The sequence below is a fragment of the Neovison vison genome, chromosome 9 (genome assembly GCF_020171115.1).
Source record: "Neovison vison isolate M4711 chromosome 9, ASM_NN_V1, whole genome shotgun sequence".
NCBI classification, from domain to species: domain Eukaryota; kingdom Metazoa; phylum Chordata; class Mammalia; order Carnivora; family Mustelidae; genus Neogale; species Neogale vison.
This window is the reverse complement of record NC_058099.1, coordinates 77,767,992-77,793,816: the sequence shown is the minus strand read 5'-3', so window position 1 is coordinate 77,793,816 and position 25,825 is coordinate 77,767,992. Positions and strand designations below refer to the sequence as shown.

Genomic DNA, 25,825 nt, shown 5'->3' with positions numbered 1-25,825 from the left:
AAAATCATGAATGAAAGAGGAGAGACCACAACCAACAAAAAATCTCCCAACAAACAAGAGCACAGGCCCTCCCAGGGGAATTCTACCAAGCATTTAAAGAAGAATTAATTCCTATTCTCCTGAAACTGTTCCAAAAAATAGAAATGGAAGGAAAACTTCCAAGCTCATTTTATGAAGCCAGCATTACCTTGATTGCCAAAGCAGATAAAGACTCCATCAAAAAAAGGAGAATTGCAGATCAATATCCCTGATGAACATGGACACAAATATTCTCACCAAAATACTAGCCAATAGGATCCAACAGTAAATTAAAAGGATTATTCATGGCCAAGTGGGATTTATTCCTGGGTTGCAAGGTTGTTTCAACATCCTCAAATCAGTGTGATACAATACATTAGTAAAAGAAAGAACAAGAACCATATGATACTCTCAATAGATGCTAAAAGATCATTTGACAAAGTACAGCATCCTTTCTTAATCAAAACTCTTGGGAGGAGTCAAGATGGCGGAGAAGTAGCAGGCTGAGACTACCTCAGCTAGCAGGAGATCAGCTAGAGAGCTTATCTAAAGATTGCAAACACCTGCAAATCCATCGGCAGATCGAAGAGAAGAAGAACAGCAATTCTAGAAACAGAAAAACAACCACTTTCTGAAAGGTAGGACTGGCGGAGAAGTGAATCCAAAGCGACGGGAAGAGAGACCCCGGGGGGGAGGGGCCGGCTCCCGGCAAGCGGCGGAGCAACGGAGCACAAAATCAGGACTTTTAAAAGTCTGTTCCGCTGAGGGACATCGCTCCGGAGGCTAAACCGGGGCGAAGCCCACACGGGGTCGGCGTGACCTCAGGTCCCGCGGGGTCACAGAAGGATCAGGGGTAGAGGCTAAGAATCTATACTCAGAAAACTATAAAGTACTCATGAAAGAAATTGAGGAAGACACAAAGAAATGGAAAAATGTTCCATGCTCCTGGATTGGAAGAATAAATATTGTGAAAATGTCTATGTTACCTAGAGCAATCTACACATTTAATGCAATTCCTATCAAAGTACCATCCATCTTCTTCAAAGAAATGGAACAAATAATTTTAAAATTTATATGGAACCAGAAAAGACCTCGAATAGCCAAAGGGATATTGAAAAACAAAGCCAAAGTTGGTGGCATCACAATTCCGGACTTCAAGCTTTATTACAAAGCTGTCATCATCAAGACAGCATGGTACTGGCACAAAAACAGACACATAGACCAATGGAATAGAATAGAGAGCCCAGAAATAGACCCTCAACTCTATGGTCAACTAATCTTCGACAAAGCAGGAAAGAATGTCCAATGGAAAAAAGACAGCCTCTTCAATAAATGGTGTTGGGAAAATTGGACAGCCACGTGCAGAAAAATGAAATTGGACCATTTCCTTACACCACACACAAAAATAGATTCAAAATGGATTAAGGACCTCAATGTGAGAAAGGAATCCATCAAAATCCTTGAGGAGAACACAGGCAGCAACCTCTTCGACCTCAGCCGCAGCAACATCTTCCTAGGAACATCGCCAAAGGCAAGGGAAGCAAGGGCAAAAATGAACTTTTGGGATTTCATCAAAATCAAAAGCTTTTGCACAGCAAAGGAAACAGTTAACAAAACCAAAAGACAACTGACAGAATGGGAGAAGATATTTGCAAACGACCTATCAGATAAAGGACTAGTGTCCAAAATCTATAAAGAACTTAACAAACTCAACACCCAAAGAACAAATAATCCAATCAAGAAATGGGCAGAGGACATGAACAGACGTTTCTGCAAAGAAGACATCCAGATGGCCAACAGACACATGAAAAAGTGCTCCATATCACTCGGCATCAGGGAAATACAAATCAAAACCACAATGAGATATCACCTCACACCAGTCAGAATGGCTAAAATCAACAAGTCAGGAAATGACAGATGCTGGCGAGGATGCGGAGAAAGGGGAACCCTCCTACACTGTTGGTGGGAATGCAAGCTGGTGCAACCACTCTGGAAAACAGCATGGAGGTTCCTCAAAATGTTGAAAATAGAACTGCCCTATGACCCAGCAATTGCACTACTGGGAATTTACCCTAAAGATACAAACGTAGTGATCCAAAGGGGCACGTGCACCTGAATGTTTATAGCAGCAATGTCCACAATAGCCAAACTATGGAAAGAACCTAGATGTCCATCAACAGATGAATGGATCAAGAAGATGTGGTATATATACACAATGGAATACTATGCAGCCATCAAAAGAAACGAAATCTTGCCATTTGCGACAACATGGATGGAACTAGAGCGTATCATGCTTAGCGAAATAAGTCAAGCGGAGAAAGACAACTATCATATGATCTCCCTGATATGAGGGAGTGGTGATGCAACATGGGGGCTTAAGTGGGTAGGAGAAGAATCCATGAAACAAGATGGGATAGGGAGGGAGAGAAACCATAAGTGACTCTTAATCTCACGAAACAAACTGTGGGTTGCTGGGGGGAGGGGGGTTGGGAGAAGGGGGGTAGGGTTATGGACATTGGGGAGGGTATGTGCTTTTGGGTAAATTGGAAGGGGAGATGAACCATGAGAGACTATGGACTCTGAAAAACAATCTGAGGGGTTTGAAGTGGCGGGGGGGGGGTGGGAGGTTGGGGTACCAGGTGGTGAGTATTATAGAGGGCACAGCTTGCATGGAGCACTGGGTGTGGTGAAAAAATAATGAATACTGTTTTTCTGAAAATAAATAAATTGGAAAAAAAAAAAAAAAAAACAACTCTTCGTAGTATAGGGATAGAGGTTATTCATCTCAATGTCATAAAAGCCATCTATGAAAAACCCACAGTGAATATCATTCTCAATGGGGAAAAGCTGAGAGCTTTTCCACTAAGGTCAGGAACACAGCAGGGATGTCCACTATCACCACTGCTATTCAACATAGTACTAGAAGTCCTAGCCTCAGCAGTCAGACAACAAAAAGAAATAAAAGGCACCCAAATCAGCAAAGAAGAAGTCAAAGTCTCACTCTTTGCAGATGATATTATATTTTATGTGGAAAACCCAAAAGACTTCACTCAAAATCTGCTAGAACTCATACAGGACTTCAGTAAAGTGTCAGGATATAAAAATCAATGCACAGAAATCAGTTGCAGTTCTATACATCAACAACAAGACAGAAGAAAGAGAAATTAAGGAGTCAATCTCATTTATAACTGCACCCCAAACCATAAGATACCTAGGAATAAACCTAACCAAAGAAGGAAAGAATCTGTACTCAGAAAATTATAGAGTACTAATGAAAGAAATGGAGGAAGACACAAAGAAATGGAAAAACGTTCCATGCTTATGGATTGGAAGAACAAATATTGTGATGTCTATACTACCTAGAGCAATATACACATTTAATGCAATCCATATCAAAATACCATAAGCTTTTTTCACAGAATTGGAACAAATAATCCTAAAATTAATATGGAACCAATAAAGACCCCAAAGAGCCAGAGGAATGTTGAAAAAGAAAAGCAAAGCTGGAAGCATCAAAATTCCGGACTTCAAACTCTATAACAAAGTTCTAATCATCAAGACAGCATGGCACTAGCACAAAAACAGACACATACATCAGTGGAACAGAATAGAGAGCCCAGAAATGAACCCTCAGCTCTATGGTCAACTAATCTTCGACAAAGCAGGAAAAAATGTCCAATGGAAAAAAGACAGTTTTCTTCAACAAACGGTGTTGGAAAAATTGGACAAATACGTGCAGAAGAATGAAACTGAACCATTTCCTTATATCACACACAAAAATAGACTCATAATGGATGAAAGACCTCAGTGTGAGACAGGAATCCATCAAAATCCTTGAGGAGAACACAGGAAGCAACCTCTTCAACCTCAACCACAGCAACTTCTTCCTAGATGCACCACCAAAGGCAAGGGAAGCAAGGGCAAAAATGAACTACTGGAACTTCATCAAGATAAAAAGCTTTTGCATAACAAGGAAACAGTCAACAAAACCAAAAGATAACTGACAGAATGGGAGAAGATATTTGCAAGTGACATATCAGATTATGGGCTAATATCCAAAATCTATAAAACACAAAGAACAAATAATCCAATCAAAAAATGGGCAGAGGATATGAACAGACATTTCTGCAAAGAAGACATCATGAAAAAGTGCTCAACATCACTCAGCATCAGGGAAATACAAATCAAAACCTCAATGAGATACCCCCTCACACCAGTCAGAATGGCTAAAATTAACAAGTCAGGAAATGACAGATGTTGGCAAGGATGTGGAGAAAGCGGAACACTCCTACACTGTTGGTGGGAATGCAAGCTGGTGCAGCCACTCGGGAAAACAGTATGGAGATTCCTCAAAACATTAAAATAGAGCTACCCTATGACGAAGCAATTGCACTACTGGGTATTTACTAAACAATATAAATGTAGCGATCTGAAGGGACACGTGCATCCTAATATTTATAGCAGCAATGTCCACAACAGCCAAACTATGGAAAGAGTCTTGACGTCCATCAACAGGTGAATGGATAAAGAAGATGTGGTATATATATACATATATCTATCTATCTACACATATATCTATCTATACATATATATATATATATACACACACATTTCTCTTTCTCTCTCTCTCTCTGTATAGATAAATAAACACACACAATGGAATATTATGCAGCCATCAAAAATGAAATATTGCCATTTGCAACAACATGATGGAACTAGCAGGTATTATACTAAGGGAATAAGTCAGAGAAAGACAATTATCATATGATCTCACTGGGGAAGAGAGGAAAAATGAAACAAGATGAAACCAGAGAGGGAGACAAACCATAAGGGACTATTAATCTCAGGAAAAAAACTGAGGGTTGCTGGAGGGGAGGGAGGTGGAAGGGATGGAATGGCTGGGTAATGGACATTGGGGAGGGGATGTGCCATGGTGAGTGCTGTGTATTGTGTAAGACTGAGGATTCACAGACCTGTACCCCTGAAACAAATAATACATTATATGTTAATAAAGAAAATGCATAGGTAGGTTATACACATTAAACCATGGTTTGATGGCAGATCATGGCAGATGATGGCAGATACTTCTTTTATTTTTTTATTTTTTTTTTAAGATTTTTTTTTTTTTTTTTTTTGACAGAGAGAGACCACAAGTAGGCAGAGAGGCAGGCAGAGAGAGAGAGAGGAGGAAGCAGGCTCCTTGCAGAGCAGAGAGCCCGATGCGGGACTCGATCCCAGGACCCTGAGATCATGACCTGAGCCGAAGGCAGCGGCTTAACCCACTGAGCCACCCAGGCGCCCAGGAGAATATTTTCTTTACATGCTTTCTCTTATATAAAGAAAGGCTGTCCTGGCTCCAGTTACAAATCATTCATTCATTCATTTGCTAATTTGCCAAGTACTAATTTAGCTCCACTATGCACCAGAACACCTTTAAGTGCTGGTGATAATGTGGGGGACGAGGCAGACAAAGTCTGGTCTCATGCAAAAGACATTTCAGTCAAGGGAGACAGTCAATAAACAGGACAAATAATTAACAAGTATTCAGTAGTGCTAACCACTCTGACAAAAATCAAACAGGATGATGGCATGAAAGAGAACAAATAAGTAGGCTGGGAAAACTAAAAGAATTGGGTAGTTAAGGAAGACTTTCCAAGGATCTGAAATCTGAGCTAAGACTTAAAAGTTAGCCCTGTGAAGACCAGGAAAAAAAGCTCTTCTAGGTAGATGAAAAAGCTTGTGCAAAGGTCCTGAGGTAACAATGAACTTATTGTTCTCCTCATATTGGAGGAGACTAGGAAGACCAGTACCAAAGGAACACACAGATTCAAGAAGAGAGCTGGAAATGGTCTAAGAGTAGGCAGGGGGCAAAGTGTAGACCAGAGCAAGGAACTTAGATTTTATCATAACTAGATCTAAGTTCCATTTATAAAATATCACCTGCCTGCTGTGTGGGAAATATGGGTGGGGGGGAGAGGGATTAGCGTAGAAGCAGAGATCCTGTCTATCAAGGAGTCAGAAGAATGAGTGCAACTGGAGTAGTACATGGGCCATGTTTCTAGGACATATATGAAAGGTTAAGGTGAATAGGATTTTGTGGATGGATTTGACAGTTTAGTATTTTATGACCACTGGGTAGAACATGAGCTTTTAAAATCAGACTCCTGGGGACACCTGTGTGGCTCAGTCAGTTAAGCAACTGTTAAGTGTCTGACTCGGTTTCAGTTCAGGTCACGATCTCCTGGGTCATGGGATGGAGCCCTGCATCAGGCTCTGCACTCAGTGGGGAGTCTGCTGGAAGACTCTCTCCCTCCGTTCCTCCTCCTATGCGCTCTGTCTAAAATAAGTAAATCTTTTTAAAAAATAAAATAAAACCAGACTCCTCTATTCAGGATGGGGCAAGTGCCAGGAAAGAGTCTGGTCTGAGAAGGAATGAAACATGGCACTAACAGAAGACAGGAAGAGAGATTCATGCAAGCTGTTAATCCAAAGAACAGGGCAAGGCACCCCTGCCTCCAGGGTCAGGGTTGAGAGTATGGCCTAGTCCCAGGGAGAGGGGCCGTTAAGGTCCTGGGGGAATAGTGTACCCAGGGCAGCATGAGGGCAGAGACTCAGGAAAAGGAGCAAGGCTGGCATGAGGACCAGAAGGAGACGGGACAGAGCAACAGAGAAAGCCTAGGAGCTCGCTCCAAAGCACTGGGCTTTGGCTTCTCAGTAACCACACTTTGTCCCCCCCAGTCAGGTCAGCGCATGGTTGGCTCTAGAGTCAAGGCAAGGCTGAGCCTGTATTTAGGGGCAAAACTGTATGGCTCAGGCAGGGACTGACAAGCCCATAGGTCACAAGGGATGCTCTAATTTTTGAATACAGATACTCCTTCCTTTAATCACAAAATCTAGTCTATGTTCAGATGATCAAGTGGGTCATCCTGAAATTCCCATTATTTTCCCTTTTGGTCAAAGCATCTGCCCATTTTCACATTTCCTATGCTGAAGTGGAGGTTTGGGGGTTAAAAAAAATTTCCAAATTGGACTCCTCTTCTAAAAGGAGATGTTAAAGGCTGGGAGGGCTCTTTCAGGTGGGGAAATACTCATTTTATATTCCCTTTTAAATGAGCTGCTATTAATTTTCAATTTTATGCTGGAGATTTGCAACTCACAGAAAGAAAGGAGAAAAAAATGTAACTCGGCTTTTATAGATGTTCGTGCTCCAAGCTTACTATTTCTTTAGCCACATTTAAAAAGAGGTGTATACTTTTTGCATCCCAAAATACCAACAGAGGATCCAAAAGCATAGTTTTAAGAGCAGCAGCAATTTGGGGGGAGAATTATGAAAGAACAGAGTGGTAAGGAAACCCCAAAATCATCTCATCTTGTTTTATAAAAGAAGAAATAAGATCCAAATGACATCAGTGCCCAGCATGTACCCAATAAGAAGTAAATGTTTATTGAATGATGAAAGGAACACACCAATGAATGAATGAACTGAACACAGTCTCTCTTGATGATGTCTCTCTCTTTACCCAATACTCTGCCCCCCACCAGAGAGCCCCCACTCAGGTTGTGTCCTGAGCCCACCCAGAGAGTGGAGTCTGGCGCCCTTGTAAGTCGGGGAGGCAGGGCTACCCCAGAGCATTTTAGTGGGAGTGACGTCCCCCCTGCCATGTAGCTCGGCAGAGGCCCAGCCTGTGCTTGGGTGACTCACCCGGGTTTGCCAGTGTGGAAGACCAGAAGCACGCAGGATGGTGTGTCACCACCGTAACCAGAGCGCATAGATCTCACATCTATTTTAGGAATCTGTGGTTTGGGCATGAACAGGGATTTCAGTTTCAAAAACATGCCCTGCCTTTTCTTGTATGTCGACTCATCGGGAAGATCTACAGCAGTTCTAACTGGACCTATTCTGGGGACGGGAGTCGGGGAGCAATGCTGGTGCATTATAGGAATAAATGCGTATTTGTTTATAAATTAAATACATATACAGATGTGTTTATGTATTATGTCCATTATAAAAGTTACACAATAGAAACTTCCTAAGAAGGTGATAAAAGTAAAATGCCAATAAAAGCATGACTCGTTTCTTCCTCCACTCCAGTGGGCCATGGTGTGCACCCCCCACACACGAGCCCCACTCTGAAAGCCATGGCTCTAGGATCCCCAACTCCCCATTAGCCAAACTGAGTAAGAGGCTGTACCCCACTCTAGATGGCATTGGACATGCACCCCAATGGACACCCCCAACATCTAGCCTATGCCAACTGACCAGAGCCTTTTTTCTTTTGATTTATTACAGCATCATAGAATCCAGAAACTTCTGAGATCATAAAATCAACTTAGAACATGTTATTCTTACCATTCCGTGAACATATTATAATTTCCTTATATGAGCCTCTTCCTCTCTTTACCTGTGGCAACATATACCACTCCTGCGAACACTAAAAACTTTAATACGCTCAAACTATTAAAAATGATTTAAAAATAAAACTGCCAGAATCTCTTTCCTGAACCCTGCCCATACTGCTTATATTGCCAGGAATCTACTATTACAGGTCTAGCTATAAGAGTGGATCTAGCCCAACACTTTTTTCCCACTTAATTCTGGGTCTTCACAGAAGAGCAGGGAGGGGGCAGATTCTGTGAGACCCTAACTCAAGCTAAGCCTGAGTATCACAAAGAATATTTAACACAACCGACCCACTAGCAAAAACACTAGAAAACAGAACCCCATGCTGACTCTGGAAGGCATCTAGAATTCAGATAATTATAGCCTCTGCTTTCGAATGACAATGGCTTAGTACCGTTTTCACTTTTCCCCTCCTGTGGTTTCTTAGGGATGCGATGGGAGTGCTTACTTGTCTAAGTGCCAAGCAAAATCTCTTTCCACCACAGACCACACTCTGGCTGTCACAATTACTCACACCTGCGCCCTCCCCTGGCTCACATTCCAGCCCTCGGGAGACCATGACTGGATTACCTCTTCGGACGTTTGACTGACAGATTTTTTTTTTTCCCACCCCGGCTGAATTCTTCAAAGCAATTAATTATTACGACTTAGCCACAGCAGCAAAGCGCCAACCTGAGAAAGAGCCGGGATTTGGGAAATTCTATACTGAATGGCTTTCACTAATGAGGCAGAGATCCTTAACACAGAAGTAATGAGCAAATGAGTAATTAGAACTTGGCCCAAAGTGAACCATTCCTTATTTAACAAACTCGGCTTTAAAATCAGTAAGTGATTCCCAGAAGGCAACATGCTTCCTGCTCAAAGTCTGGGCTTTCCCCTTTGAGGAATTCTGCCTGGTGTGGCACACCTGTCCCTGTTCTGAGGCAAGGTGATTCTCTCCAGTGTGCGGGAGGTCTCCAATGAGTCACTAGATCGTGGCACGCTGTGATCGAAAACCTGAAGACTCAGCCCCTGTGCCAAAACGAGCGGCAGCTCTTCTCACTGAATCAGACTCCCTATACTTACGGAAGTCCTCTATTTTTCCATTATGCCAAGTGAATTATGAAAATACATGCAGTTCGGGGCACCTGGGTGGCTCAGTGGGTTGAGCCATCGGCTCAAGTCATGATCTCAGGGTCCTGGGATGGAGCCCTGCATTGAGTTCTCTGCTTGGCAGGGAGCCTGCATTCCTCTCTCTCTGCCTGCCTCTCTGCCTCATTGTGACCCCTCTCTCTTTCTCTGCCAAATAAATAAATAAAATGTTGAAGGAAAGAAAGAAGAAAGAGAGAAAGAAAGAAAGAAAGAAAGGAAGAAAGGGAAAAGAAAAGAAAGAAAAAAGAAATACAGTTCTTTGGGCACTGGTTCTGTTTTGGCCATTGTAGGTGTGTTTGACATCATCTAAGATACCCGGGCCAGGAATCTTGACAGCCGAGACCCAATTCCCACTCTGGTACTTATCCAGCTAGTGACTTTCTTCTCCTCCCAAGGCCCAGACAGCAAATTTGATGCTTTGCCAGCCAAGAGCTAAAATCAAGGATATTATGTAGGTACTTATATAATCATTTAAAATATAACCATTAGGTCTTGGGCTAGGAAAAAAAAGGGCATTAGGCCAGCCACAAGCGATAGTTTGCACATACCTGTGCCAGACCATCCTCAACATTCCCTCTAGCCACCAAAAGCTGCAAAAAATATTCCTGAGGCCAAGTTCCCGTTCTTGTTACAGAAGATCGAAGCCATGGCCTTGGAATTTGACTTTGATATTAAGCAAAAGAATCGAGTTTAGAGCTAGAAAGTAGCAAGAGGTACTCAAGTCCACTCTTCTTACCTTATACCCAATAAAAATAAGTCTTGGAAAAGTGGAACTTCTGGTCTATGGTCACCTCACTGCCTGGTGGGAGGGGCCAAGACCAGAGCACGTATTTCCCTGCTTGTCCAAGGCATCAAGGGCCAGACACAGAGAAGCTACACAAAGCAATGCTATGCTTACACTGAGGAATACAGTAATTCATAAAATGAACAGTTCAAGGGAATTAGCCAATGATAGAACTGAAATGATTCACACTGTTGGTGTCTTATGATGTAAAATATAAAACCCTTGCAAGATATAATGTGCTTAAATGGCATCAGAACCAAGGCATTTAGCTTCCTTACAGCTCGGTAAATACTTAACATTTCAAAGATCTCCTTCAAGTGAACACACTTCTTAGTACTTGAGTGGCCAGTAAATACCAGAAACCGAAGTTCCAAAGATGAAACCAACCCCAGAGAAAAGCACAAAAAGGGAAGTTGGCAAACTTTTTTTTTTTTTCACATTCCCAGGGAAAGGTTTACTGTTGGTAATTAAAATGCTTTACAGAAATGTTTCACTAAAAATAGTACAATGGTGAATTGTATTATTAGACTTACAAATCAAAACCCCAATGAGATACCACCTCACACCAGTCAGAATGGCCAAAATTAACGAGACAGGAAACAACAAATGTTGGCAAGGATGTGTGGAGGCAGGGGAACCCACTTACAATCTGGGTGGGAATGCAAGCTGGTACATTCTTTACTCTGGAAAGTGGTATGGAGAGTATGGAGGCTCCCCAAGATGTTAAAAATAGAGCTACCCTATGACCTGGCAATTACACTACTAGGTATTTACCCCAGAGGTACAAATGTAGTGATCCAAAGGGGCACCTGTGCCCCAATGCTCATAGCAGCAATGTCCACAAGAGCCAAACTGTGGTAAGAGTCTAGATGTCCATTGACAGATGATTGGATAAAGATGTAGTACATATATATAATGTAATATATACAATATGACTCAGCCATTAGAAAGGATAAATACCATTTACACTGATGTGGATAGAATTGGAGGGTATTATGCTGATGGAAATAAGTCAATCAGAAGTCAAACTCTCTCTCTTCGCAGATGACAGGATTCTTTATATGGAAAACCCAAAAGACTCCACCCCCAAACTACTAGAACTCATACAGCAATTCGGCAACGTGGCAGGATACAAAGTCAATGTGCAGAAATCAGTGGCTTTCTTATACACTAACAATGAAAATACAGAAAGGGAAATTAGAGAATCGATTCCATTTACTATAGCACCAAGAACCATAAAATACCTGGGAATAAACCTAACTAAAGAGGTAAAGGATCTGTACTTGAGGAACTATAGAACACTCATGAAAGAAATTGAAGAAGACACAAAAAGATGGAAGACCATTCCATGCTCTTGGATCGGAAGAATAAACATTGCTAAAATGTCTATACTGCCTAGAGCAATCTATACTGTTAATGCCATTCCGATCAAAATTCCACTGGCATTCTTCAAAGAGCTGGAGCAAATAATCCTAAAATTTGTATGGAATCAGAAGAGACCCCGAATCGCTAAGGAAATGTTGAAAAACAAAAATAAAGCTGGCGGCATCACCTTACCTGATTTCAAGCTTTACTAAAAAGCTGTGATCACCAAGACAGCATGGTACTGGCATAAAAACAGACACATAGACCAGTGGACAGAGTAGAGAGCCCTGATATGGACCCTCAACTCTATGGTCAATTAATGTTTGACAAAACAGGAAAAAATATACAGTGGAAAAAAGACAGTCTCTTCAATAAATGGTGCTGGGAAAACTGGCAAACTTTTGAAGAGTTCACAAACGTGAACAAACAGAGCTTGCTCAGGCCTTTATCTTGGCCCCAAGTCATTCTTTGCATCTCCTACCCTAGAGGAGTTGCCGCCCCAAACTTCCAGAATTCAACAGATGTGATAACAAATTCCCAATTTTGACTTTGCCAATCTAATACTGCAATTATAAGTAAACCGAGATGTTTTCCTCTGCTCTGTGGCAGCTCCTAGCTCCTACAGAAGCAGGTTAGGCTGCTGACTATCTATCAGCAGTGGGAGAATGAGGGTGCCATTACATGAAAAAGTTCAGGAGAACCCAAACTTCTGCAATGCTAAAAAGATGCTTGAAAGAGCCTTTTTATTTTTCTTTTTAAAGATTTTATATATTTATTAGACAGACAGAGCTCACAAGTAAGCAGAGAGTCAGGCAGAGAGAGACGAGGAAGCAGGCTACCCACCGTGCAGAGAGCCCAATGTGGGGCTCGATCCCAGGACCCTGAGACCAAGACCTAAGCCGAAGGCAGAGGCTTTAACCCACTGAGCCACCACCAAGGCACCCCTGAAAGAGTCTTTTTAGGAGTCTCTTCTTATTCAGGGTATTAATCCATTTATCTGCTTCTGTGTTTAAATGTGCTCCCAATTCACTGTTTGACCTAGAGTTCAATTTATGGTATATCTTTATGCACTAATGCTTTCAACAGTAAGCAAACAAAGCAGAAAATTTAAAAACTGTACACAAGAGGGGCGCCTGGGTGGCTCAGTGGGTTAAGCCTCTGCCTTCAGCTCAGGTCATGATCCCAGGGTCCTGGGATCGAGCCCCGCACCGGGCTCTCTGCTCAGCAGGGAGCCTGCTTCCCCCTCTCTCTCTGCCTGCCTCTCTGCCTACTTGTGATCTCTGTCAAATAAAAAAAAAAACTGTACACAAGAGATGATTGCATGGCATTACAATGCACAGGGAAGGAAACTGCTAACACATTTACATTGATTACCTCTAAGAAGTGGAACAATCTAAGAGGTAATATTTTTCTGTTTTAGTATTTTCCAAATTTTCTATATCATAATCAGTTTTACAATAAGAAAATAAAAACAAATAGCAAGCACAAAGCCTGTGGCAGGGACAAGTGCAGTTAGAACTGGTGCTAATTGGTCTGCCATCACCAGGTAGCAGTAACCACGAGGGAAAATGTGGTTCCATAGGGTTTATGAACAGCTCCTGCTGTTTGATGAAATACCACATAAAAGAAACTTCAAAAAGACCAGTGCACTATTCATAATGCACATCCTGACCTACCCTAAGTCAAGGGAAGAAAATTACTTAGCACAAGTGGGGGAAATGGCAAGGAAGAAAGACACTGAAGCCAAGAGAAGCAGGTACAGATGCCTGAGCCATAGCCATGGAACTCCACAAAGGAAGAAAAGAAGGAAGAGAATTGGCACAGCAGACCAGCAGGAAGGGGACTAGATTTAGCAGAGAGTGGAAAGGAATTCAGAGGCAGTATAATCATAGCAGCCTCGGGCTGTTAGAGACCTCACCAGTGATGTGACTGGAGCAACTGTGTTAGTGTATGACTGGCTCTGCCTTGTAGAACTTTGAAAGACTAACATATGGAGTGAAATGGGAAAAAAAAAAAAAGATCCAGCTGTATGTTGCCTACAAGAGACTCACCTTGGATGTAATGACACATGCACTGAAAGTGAAGGGATGAAAAAACATTTACCATGTAAATGAAAATAAAAAATATAAAAAAGCTGTGGTAGCAATACTTACATCAAGAAAATAGACTTTAAAACAAAGACCATATAAGAGATAAGGGCATTACATAATGATAAAGGGATCAATCCAACAAGGTGATATGACAACTGTAAATACCTATGCACCCAATACTTGAGCACCTAAATATATAAAGCAAATAGTAACAGACATAAAGAAATTTATGGTAATACAATGATAGTAGGGGTCTTTTAGTACCCCACTTACATCAATGGATAGACCATCCAGGCAGAAAATCAGTAAGTGTCTTTGAATGACACATTACATTAAATGGACTTAACATATATACCATCCAAAAACAAAAGAATACACATTCTTTCCAAGTATACATGAAACATCCTCCAGAAGAGATCATGTTAGGCCACAAAACAAGGCTCAAAAAATTTAGAATATTGAAATCATACCACACATCCTTTCTGACCACAATGGTATGAAACTAGAAATCAGTAAGAAGAAGAAGAAAAAAAAAACTGGAAAGAAACAAAAACACATGGAAGCTAAACAACATGATACTAAACCACCAGTGGGTCAACAAAGCAATCAAAGAAGAAATTTAAAAATAGAGATAAATGAAACTGAAAACACAGTAGTCTAGTCTAAATTTTAGAAATGCAGTGAAAGCAACTCTAAGAGGGAAATAAAGTTATACAAGCCCACCTGGAGAAACAAGAAAATCCTCAAACAATCTAACCTTACAGCTAAAGCAACTAGGAAAAGGAGAGTAAACAAGCCTAAGATGAGTAGAAGGAAAGAAATAATAAAGATCAGAGAATGAACAAATGAAATAGAGACTAAAAAACAGTAGAAAGAGTCAATGAAACCAAGAGCTGGTTCTTTGAAAAGATACACAAAACTGATAAACCTTTAGCCAGACCCATTGAGGGAAAAAGAAAAAGGATCCAAATTAATAAAATGAGAAACAACAGGAAAATAACAACTGACACCACAGAAATACAAAAGATTACAAGAGAATACTATAAAAAATTATATGTCAACAAACTGACAACCTAGAAAAAAATGGATAAATTCCTATAAAAACTCTTCCAACATTGAATCAGAAAGAAAGAGAAAATCTGGACAGATCACTAATAACAAAATTTAATTTGTTATTTAAAAAGACTACCAAAAAATAAAAGTCTAGAACCACACGGATTCACCGGTGAATTCTATAAAACAGTGAAAGAAGAGTTGATTCCTATTTTCTTGAAATTATTCAAAAAAATAGAAGAGAAGGGGATGCATCCAAATATATTCTATAAGACCAGTATTGCCCTGATACCAAAACCAACAATAAGACCAAAAAAAAAGAAAACTATAGGCCAATATCCATAATGAATATAGATACAAAAATCCTCAACATAGTATTAGCAAACCACACTTAACACTACATTAAAAGGGTTATTCACTATGATCATATGGGATTTATTCTGGGGTTGCAAGGATGACTCAAAAGCTGCCAATCAATCAGTGTGATACACCACATGAAGAAAATGAAGGATAAAAATCCTATGATCACCTCATAGGTGCCAGAGAAAGCATTTGATGAAACTCAACATCCATTCATGAGAAAAAGTCTCAATATAGTGGGCTTAGAGGGAACATACATCAACATAAGGACCATGAATTACAAACCCACAAGCTACTCAGTGGAGAAAAACTAAGAGCTGTTCCTCTAAGATCAGCAACAAGACAAGGATGTCCACTCTTGCCACTTTTATTCAACATAGTACTGGAAGTCTTAGCCACAACAATCAGTCAAGAAATAAAATGCATCCATACTGGGGTGCCTGAATGACTCAGTTAAGCATCTGACTCTTGATTTCAGCTCAAGTCATGACCTCAGGGTCCTGGGATCAACCCCAAGTTGGGATCCTGTTCAGTGGGAATCTCCCTCTGCCTCTCTATTCTCTCTCTAAAATAAAAAACAAATCTTTTGAAAAAAATACTTCCATATTGGTAAAGAAGTTAGATTGTCACTATTTGCTGATGACATACTATATACAGAAAACCCTTAAACTCTACCAAAACACTGCTAAAAGTAATAAATGAATTCAGGAAAGTTGCAGGATACAAAATTAACACCCAGTTATTGGTATGAATCAGTACTAATTGGGTACTAATAACAAACTAGAAGGAGAAATTAACAATTGCCCAGGTCCCTGTTATGTCCTGAGGGGTGACACAGGACATAACAGAGTGAGTTTATTTCTGGGGTCTCTATTCTATTCCATATTCCCCATGTAATATTTGTTCCCATCTAGGTTTCCACCTTTGTAGACAAAACACAGTCATAACTCCAGGCTTGGGTTGTTCCTTTTCCTTTTCTCTTCTCCATTCAAACTTGGGAGAATCATGACCTCCAGAGAAAGGGATTTCCATTATCTAAGAAGGATAAAATACTTAGAAATAAACTCAACCAAACAGGTGAAAGACCTGTACCCTGAAAACTATAAAACATTCACGAAAAAAAAAAAAAAAAAACTGAAGATGACACAAGCAAATGGAAAGATATCCCATGTTCATGGATTGGAAGAATTACTATTGTTACAATGTCCATACTACCCAAAGCAATCTACAGATGCAATGTAATTTTTATCAAAATACCAACAGCATTTTTCACAGAACTAGAACAAATAATAATAAATAATAATGAATTGCTGAACCAATCTTGAGAAAAAGGAACAAAGCTGGAGTTATCAGAATCCCAGATTTTAAGATATACTATAAATCTGCAGTAATCAAAACAGCATGGTACAGGCACAAAAAGTAGTCACAAAGATCAATAGAATAGACTAGAGACCCCAGAAATAAACTCACGATTATATGGTCAACTAATCTATGACAAAGGAGGCAAGAATATCCAATGGGAAAAAGACAGTCTCTTCAACAACAGGTGTTGGGAAAACTGAACAGTGACATTGCAGAAGAATGAAATGGGACCACTTTCTTACACCATACATAAAAATAAACTCAAAATGGATTAAAGACCCAAATGTGAGACCTGAAACCATAAAAATGCGGGAAGAGAGCATGGGCAGTAATTTCTCTGACATTGGCAATAATAACACTTTTCTAGACATGTCTCCCAAGATAAGCAAAAGCAAAACAAACACACACAAGCAGGGAAACACACACAAAAAAAGCAAAAATAAACTATTGGAACTATGTCAGAATAAAAAGCTTCTGCACAGTGAAGGAAACAATCAACAAAAAGAAAAGGCAATCTACTGAATGGGAGAAAATATTTGCAAATGATATATCTGGTAAAAGGTTAGTATCTAAAACGTATAAAGAACTTACATAACTCAACATCAAAAAACCCAAAAATCTAATTAAAAAATGGGCAGAAGACTTGAATTGACATTTTTCCAAAGAACACATACAGATGGCCAACAGGCATATGAAAAGATACTCAAGGTTGCTAATCATCAGGAAAATGCAAATCAAAACCACAATGAGATATCAGCTCACACCTGTCAGAATAGCAAAAATCAAAAAGACAAGAAATAACAAGAATTGGTGAGTATGTAGAGAGGAAAAAAAAAAAAACCCTTGTAAACTGTTGATGAGAATGTAAATTGGTACAACCGCTATGGAAAATAATATGGAGGCTCTTCAAAAATTAAAAATAGCATCAGGGAAATACAAATCAAAACCACAATGAGATATCACCTCACACCAGTCAGAATGGCTAAAATTAACAAGTCAGGAAATGACAGATGCTGGCGAGGATGTGGAGAAAGGGGAACCCTCCTACACTGTTGGTGGGAATGCAAGTTGGTGCAACCACTCTGGAAAACAGCATGGAGGTTCCTCAAAATGTTGAAAATAGAACTGCCCTATGACCCAGCAATTGCACTACTGGGTGTTTACCCTAAAGATATAAACGTCGTGATCCGAAGGGGCACGTGCACCCAAATGTTTATAGCAGCAATATCCACAATAGCCAAACTATGGAAAGAACCTAGATGTCCATCAACAGATGAATGGATCAAGAAGATGTGGTATATATACACAATGGAATACTATGCAGCCATCAAAAGAAATGAAATCTTGCCATTTGCGACAACATGGATGGAACTAGAGCATATCATGCTTAGCAAAATGAGTCAAGCGGAGAAAGACAACTATCATATGATCTCCCTGATATGAGGAAGTGGTGATGCAACATGGGGGCTTAAGTGGGTAGGAGAAGAATCAATGAAACAAGACGGGATTGGGAGGGAGACAAACCATAAGTGACTCTTAATCTCACAAAACAAACTGAGGGTTGCTGGGGGGAGGGGGATTGGGAGAAGGGGGGTGGGGTTATGGACATTGGGGAGGGTATGTGCTTTGGTGAGTGCTGTGAAGTGTGTAAACCTGGTGATTCACAGACCTGTATCCCTGGAGATAAAAATATATTATATGTTTATAAAAAATTAAAAATTAAAAATTAAAAAAAATTAAAAATAGAAATATTATATGGTTAAGTAGCTTCACTACTGGGTATTTACCTAGTAGAAGCAAAAATATTCAAAAACAATTCAAGAAAATATATGCATCCCTATGTTTCTTGCAGAGTTATTTGTAATATCCAAGATATGGAAGCAAGCTAAGTGTCCACCAATAGATGAACGGATAAGGAAGATGTGGTGTATACGTATACTATGCAGCCATTAAAAAGGATGAAATTGTGCCATTTGTGACAACATGGATGGACCTAGAGGGTATCATCTTAAGTGAAATAAGTCAGATGGAGAAAAACAAATATCATATGTTTTCATTCATATATGGAATATAAAAAAATACATGAATACAGTCCAACATAAAGCAGAATCAGACATATAAATACAGAGAACAAACTGATGGTTCCCAGAGGGCTGGAGGGAAGGAAGGGCAAAACATATGTGGAGCATAACAAAAAGCATGGAGGACATGGGGAGTTAGAGAGAAGGGGGTTGGGGTAAATTAGCAGGGGAGGTGAACCATGAGAGACTATGGACTCTGAAAAACAATCTGAGGGGTTTGAAGTGGCGGGGGGGTGGGAGGTCGGGGTACCAGGTGGTGGGTATTATAGAGGGCACAGCTTGCATGGAGCACTGGGTGTGGTGAAAAAATAATGAATACTGTTATGCTGAAAATAAATAAATGAAAAAAAGAAAAACAGATGAAGGATAGAGGGAGACACGGGCTTCCAGTTATGGAATGAACAAATTGGGGAATATAAGGCATGACATAAAGTCAGTGATAATGCAATAAGGTTGTATGGTGACAGATGACAGCTACACTTGTGGGGAGCTGAGCACAATGTGTAGACTTGTCAAATCACTAGGCTGCACACCTGAAATAATGTAACATCATGTGTCAGCTATACTCAGATAAAAATAAAAGAAAGACCCTAAGATGCGAAAATGCAGTAGACCCCACAGGTCACCTGTTATGTGTTGGCTTGGAAGAAAGGGGGTCGAGGATAGAGCATGGTTGATGATGAGGACAATACTCCTTTCATATGCTCAAAATACCTTCCACGGGTGAACACACAGACTTTCTGGAATTTCAATGACATCATCTTAAGAAATCTACGGCTAGGGCTAGACAGTGTAAACAACCCTTTAAACACACTCTTGCCTCTCCACACACAAAGCCCCATCTGTGACATGTGCACACACTCAAACACCCATATGCAAACACACACAAACACTTCCAGGGACAGACAAACACACACACACACACACACACACAGAGCTAAATGGTGGCATAGGAGAGCTAGTTTTACCACTCTCCTTAATTTCCATCTATTCTATTCCATCTTTTCTGTCATCACTTTCATTTCCAACCTATTTCACAGGTGCAGGCACATTCTCAATCAAGTTCAAGAAGAAGCAAGTGCAAGAAGCAAATCAAGTTCTCAAGAAGCAAGTGCAGCTTCAAGCCACCTTCTGTCCAACCACATTGCCACCCTTGAAGCCACTCCTTTATGGAAATTGGGGTGTCTCCACTGTGCTTTTGTTTGTTAGCAAGAGGGTGTCAAACACTTTCAACTCTTATGCAGTTTTTGTTATCAAGGAAAAGAAAGCATGGTTTCCTGCCTATTTATTTATGCCTGCCTGCCCCACTGCTCTGGTAGACCAGAGTGATGTTCACTGGGTGTCACTAATTGCCAGCTACGAAGTCCCATGTGATTACTGTTATTCACTTTCTTTACCATAGTCCAGAATTCTCCTGTAACAAAAAATACACTCCACCAAGCATATTGCTACCTACACTATGAAGACTGTACCTCCATATGGCATGTGATTTTATTCAGATTAATGACTCCTTAAAATACCATTTTTACCCTGAACAATTCCCACTTTCAATTTTTTTCTTCTCCTGAAATTTTTTCTTTTTTTTTTTCCCAAAGATTTTATTTATTTATTTGACAGAAAGAGAGAGCACGCATGCATAAGCAGGGGGGGCAGCAGAGGGAGAAGGAGAAGCAGGCTGTCTGCTCAGCAGGGAGCCAAATGCAGGGCTTGATCCCAAGACCCTGAGATCATGACCTGAGCCAAAGGCAGATGCTTAATGACTGAGCCACCAAGGCGCCCCCTCCCGAAATTTTCATAAGTTCCTCATAACACTTTGCAAATGGACTGCCCATTCTCAGAGAAAGTTTTCCATAGCATTAATCTACTTGGATCCTGTAACTGAGCAACTCTGGGGCAGTACTGAAATTTCCTGTTGCCTAGTGGTGCCTAGGAGTGGATTTTGTTTTTTTTTTTTTTTTCCTCTACCCAGACACAGCCAATACTTCACAGCTAATCCTCCAGCTGTCCTGTCGTGTGAATGATTGGGGTCACACATTCTCCCAGAGTGCCACTGGGCTAATCTGGGCAATCATGCTCTCCACAGCTGTCTTTGAGAAGCATGAAGCTCTAGGCAGAATAGAAAGAGCTTGTCAGACAAATGAATGGTTATAACCCCGGAGAGTCATGATGACCGCACAAACGCCACCACCATGGCACCCATGTGAGACAAGGTGCCAGGATCTTCCCAGGACCTCACAGAGACTGTGCCTCTAAGGGTCACGGTTAGGACCTTCTTTCTTCTCCCAACCTTTTTTTAAAAATTCCTAACAAGACAACTCTTTTTACTCAGACTGTCAGCCTTGACCTGTTCTTGGATCCAGTTCCAAAACGTGTGGTTTGAAATTCCCCAAAATAAGAATCTGAACCACTATACAGAGTTGGGGAATAGTGATGTCCCAGCATTCTCCACTCCCCGTCTGAAGCTCAGCAAAGCAATGCACAGTGTGTAACTCTCTCAAGGGCTCCAATGTCACTTAAGCCTTCCTGTGCCTCAGCAGTCTCCTCCTTACAGATTCACTCTCAGAGTCTCAGAGACAAGGGCAGAGCCTGGACAGGAGTCCCCGGGCTGCCCAACTGCCGGGGGGAAGCAGTGAGCCTTTCTCAACAACTCTACCACTTTATTAGCTTAGACACACTACCTCCTCCTGAGTCCACTCCCTCTGTCTCATTCAGCCCTTGGCTACCTATTTTCTGGGTTTGTGCAAAGGCTCCTGTGTGGTCTCTCTGCCTCCAACCCAGACAGTCTCAGCCAGGGGGCAGTTTTGTTCCCCAGGGGACACCTGACAACACCTGGAGACATTTTTGGCTATCAAGACAGGTGGGATACTACTGGCATCTGCTGGGTAAAAGCCAAGGATGCTGCTCAACATCCTACAAAGCTCAGGACAACCCCCAACAGAAAATGATCCAGCTTAACATGTCAATGGTGCTGACACTGAAAAACTCTGCTCCAGCCACACCTGCCTCAAATCTGCCCCCTTTACCCCACAAATGATATAAACCATAATTCCAATCAGGCCATTGCCATGCTTGAAATCCTCCAGTGCCTGCCAACTACCCTCAGGTTCAAGTTTAAACTCTCCTTAGCAAGTCATGGAGACCCATCATAATCCGGTCCTTTCTTAAGTTTGCCTGCCCTTTTTCACTTTTTCCTGACCTTTCTTCCCCAAAGCCACACCAGCAACCAGTGCAGGCAGATCAGGCCACTCACAACTCCCTCTGCCTGTCAGTCAGTTTTATGTCAGACACTCTAATCCGACTAAAGGGGAACAAGACACTCTCCAGGTAGCTTGAAGCACTGAGACCTCATGAGGCACACAGAAGAGTGAGCTCACCTTCAATTGGCAAGGCCAGAACCTACTCATCACCTCTGTGATTTCACTGGTGTCTCGCCAACAGGCTGTGAGCCTTGAGGAAGACAGCATCTACATCTTTATAAGGCTACAGCAACCTGCACACGCTAAGTGTGGTCTACCAGTTGTACTGGTTGTATTTGTCATAGATGTTGCATTAAGGAATGAATGAATTCCTAGTTTCTTTCAATTTGGCTCTTGGTGAAGCATAAAAAGCACTATAATATCAAAATACAAAGATGAAACTCAATTCATTACACTGTGTGTATTAAGAAAGACAGTCCATCCACAAAGGTGGGGATATCTTTGTTTAAAGTGGTGGCCTCTGCCTCTCTTCTCTTTATATACCAGAGAAATACAAATCTATAAAATATTCATCCCTATGGAATGTGTAAATCCCACTGCCTGATACTCAAAGACAAGACATGGAGCAGAATCAGACTCTAAATTAGTTAACAGAGATATGATGGTATCAAGAACACAGAGCTTGGGGCGTCTGGGTGGCTCAGTGGGTTAAGCCTCTGCCTTCAGCTCAGGTCATGATCTCAGGGTCCTGGGATAGAGCCCCACATGGGGCTCTCTGCTCGGCAGGGAGCCTGCTTCCCCCCTCTCTCTGCCTGCCTCTCTGCCTACTTGTGATCTCTCTGTCAAATAAATAAAATCTTAAAAAAAAAAAAAAAAAAAGAACACAGAGCTGGTTTCACTGTGGGAATCATAACTCTGAATTTCATGGGACCTAAAATGATTTCTCTAGACTGAGAAGGTCATTCCATCCTCTAGACACTTACCTAACAGTAAAATACGGCCGCCTTTACTTCTTTCCCTTTTAAGCTGATTTTATATCCTGGAGATTGATAGGATTTGTCTGAGCTTCAAAACCCACAAGATGTCCCATAAGGGGACTGCCTAATAAAAAAAAGTTTTGTTAGACATTTATAGGGCCATTTTGGACTTTTTAAGAGAGTGCCCTATCAGTTTGACTTTATAGCTGGTGAAAGAACTTAAGATTCTTCTTTAAGTAACTGGAAAAACTGAAAAGGTTGTTTATGAATTCTTATCATGTATCATGAAAATTTTTATTTTTATTGCAGTTCATTATAACGCATGTGTCTCTTGTCCACAGCATTTGTTTTAAAGTTAAGGTTAAGGCCGTGGAACCTCATTAGAGAAAATGGAGCAAAATGACTTTTAGCTGAATGGGGTAAAGGGCCCAGGGGAAAGCTTGCCCAGTTCCCTGTTATATCCTGAGGGGTGACTCCTAGGGCCAGAGTGGCCTGACTTCCATATTCCCCATGGAATATTTGTTCCCATCTAGGTTTCCACCTTTGTAGACAAAACACAGTCACAGCTCCAGGCTTGGGTTGTTCCTTTACCTTTTTTCTTCTCCATTCAACCTTGGGAGAATCATGACCTCCAGAGAAAGTGGTTTCCATTAAACCAAATATTCCAGGTACAGAAATTTGTAGGGGTCAAAGGCAAGACACTCAAAATGTATCACAGTTCATATTGATTATTTTGAATTGAAGCTACTTGGTAAGTGACCAGTGCAAGGTCACTTGGACCCTCCTCTGTCCCTCTGAGAGCAGGAAACAAATATCCCTTATGAAAAACACCCTCCCTCTAATGAGAAGCAAAAGGATCCTTGTCAGGGCCCCTGGGTAGCTCAGCCAGTTAAGCATCACCTTTAGCTCAGGTCATTACCACAGGGTTCTGGGATCGGGTCCCGCATCGGGCTCCTTGCTCAGCAGAGAGCATGCTTCTCCCTCCCTCTGCTTACACTCTGTCTGTCTCTTTCTCTGATAAATAAATAAAACCTTCAGGGAAAAAAAAAAGACATCCTTGTCACCAGAGATAAAGACTTCAAAGCTGAGAAAGCTGTACAAACCTTATTACTTTTTTCCAATCTACTAGACACTAGCCTAATGTCTGCTTAGAATTCCCTAATAATTAAAGCTCCCAAACACCTGTTTTCTTTATCCTGTCAATTCCTCCCAAATTTATTGTCTCTTTGTCTAAGACGTATGCAAACTGCCTGCTTTAATCACTTCTTTAGGTCTCAATTTCATTTTGGGGCCTCCATGTGCACATAATAAAACTTGAGGGTTTTCTCTCCTGTTAATTTGCTTTATGTAAATTAAATCTTGGTCCAGCTGAAAGACCTCAAAGAGGAAGAATTTTTCCTTCTCTACAAGAGGAAGTCCAGAAAAATCCCTGGGGATCAGAAATGAAAGCTACTTTTATTACAGGTGAAAAACATATAAAATCAGACAGGGTGCTAGAAAATATAGACAAGCAACTTGGACCCAGAGACCCTTGGGAACTTACAGAGTTAGTTGCTAAGACCAAGAGCACAGGCCAGGAGTAGACCAAGGCCATTATCCTTGTCACCACCTTGTGGCTCAGCTGGGGATAAGGATGTCTCCCAAGGCCCCACACTTCCTATCTTGCAATGCTTTCTTTCTACTCAAGGAATTTGGGGCATCTAAGCTGTCCAGTTCTCCTCCTAGCCATTAAGCTCCCTCTCAGGAAAAGACTTACTAAAAATTATTTACACTTCAGCGTGAAGTACCTGCTGCTCCTTCTCCCAAGGGTATTTGCATCCCAAGCCATACACTCATTGTAGGCTGCAGGGTTTTCCCCTGTGGACGGGATTTGAGAATCGAAGCTGCAGCTAAAGGAGGTCTTTGCGGACAGAGAGACCTGCCTTCCTGAAACCACCCAGTATCTATATTTTAAGTGATGAAACCCAAGTCACTAAGGAAAATCATGTTGCGTTTGTGTTCAGGGTTCTAATAACTTTATTTTGAGTGCATTTTAGAATATACCTTGATAATTCATGTGGGAGATTTGCCTCATGAAATGTCTCCAGCAAACAATGCGGGGAGATTCGTCCCTGAAGGAAGTAAAGTCCTTAAAAGCCAAAAAGGCCTAGATACACATATAGTAGAGTCCTTAAAAATACAACTTTTGGGTTGAGGTGGACTCTATGTGTTTTAGCTTGTATCAAAACTATCAGAGTGGGGCATCTGGATGGCTCAGTGGGTTAAGCCTCTGCCTTCGGCTTGGGTCATGATCTCAGGGTCCTGGGATCGAGCCCCACAGCGAGCCCTGCATCGGGCTCTCTGCTTGGCAGGGAGCCTGCTTCTCCCTCTCTCTCTCTGCCTGCCTCTCTGCCTACTTGTGATCTCTGTCTGTCAAATAAATAAATAAAATCTTTAAAAAAAAAAAACTATCAGAGAAAGGCCTAGGAAAATGGAATGTAAGTATGAAGAAATAGTGAGGCAGAACAGAATGACCAATATAAAGACTTACAGAAAATTCTTTACAACCACTAATTTAATTATAATAAAAACTTACCATTCAGTAGAACTTTCTACAGTGGTGGAAATGTTCTTGGTCTGACCGCCCCATGATGGCAGCCATTAGCCACATGTAGCTATTACTCATTGGAAATGCAGTTTATATGACTAGAACTTAATTTTTGATTTTAATGAATTTAAACTTAGTTTTAAATAGCCATGCATTGCGAGCGACTACCACACTGGACAGTGGAGGGGGTGGGGTGCTAACATCATTACTGCTTTAACACATAATTTTTAGGACTACTTTGTATCCACGGGCTTTTTCCTGGAGAAACTGCTATAACTCTCAAAATAATGTCTTCCAGCAGCAAACAGCTTACTTATAAGAAATAGTTTATGATTCATTCCGTCCCCAACCCCAAACATTACCTAGGTACCCAGGATTGGCGCCTCACTCATCCCGTCATGGTAAGCCTGCAATGCCAG

The 25,825-nt window shown here is 41.1% G+C and overlaps 1 protein-coding gene across 3 annotated transcripts in view; it reads right to left on the bottom strand.

Annotated features, from left to right (window-relative positions):
- Nucleotides 1–25,825, bottom strand: part of FRMD3 (FERM domain containing 3) — a 318,301-nt gene that overhangs the window by 46,648 nt on the left and 245,828 nt on the right. The window lies entirely within an intron of this gene.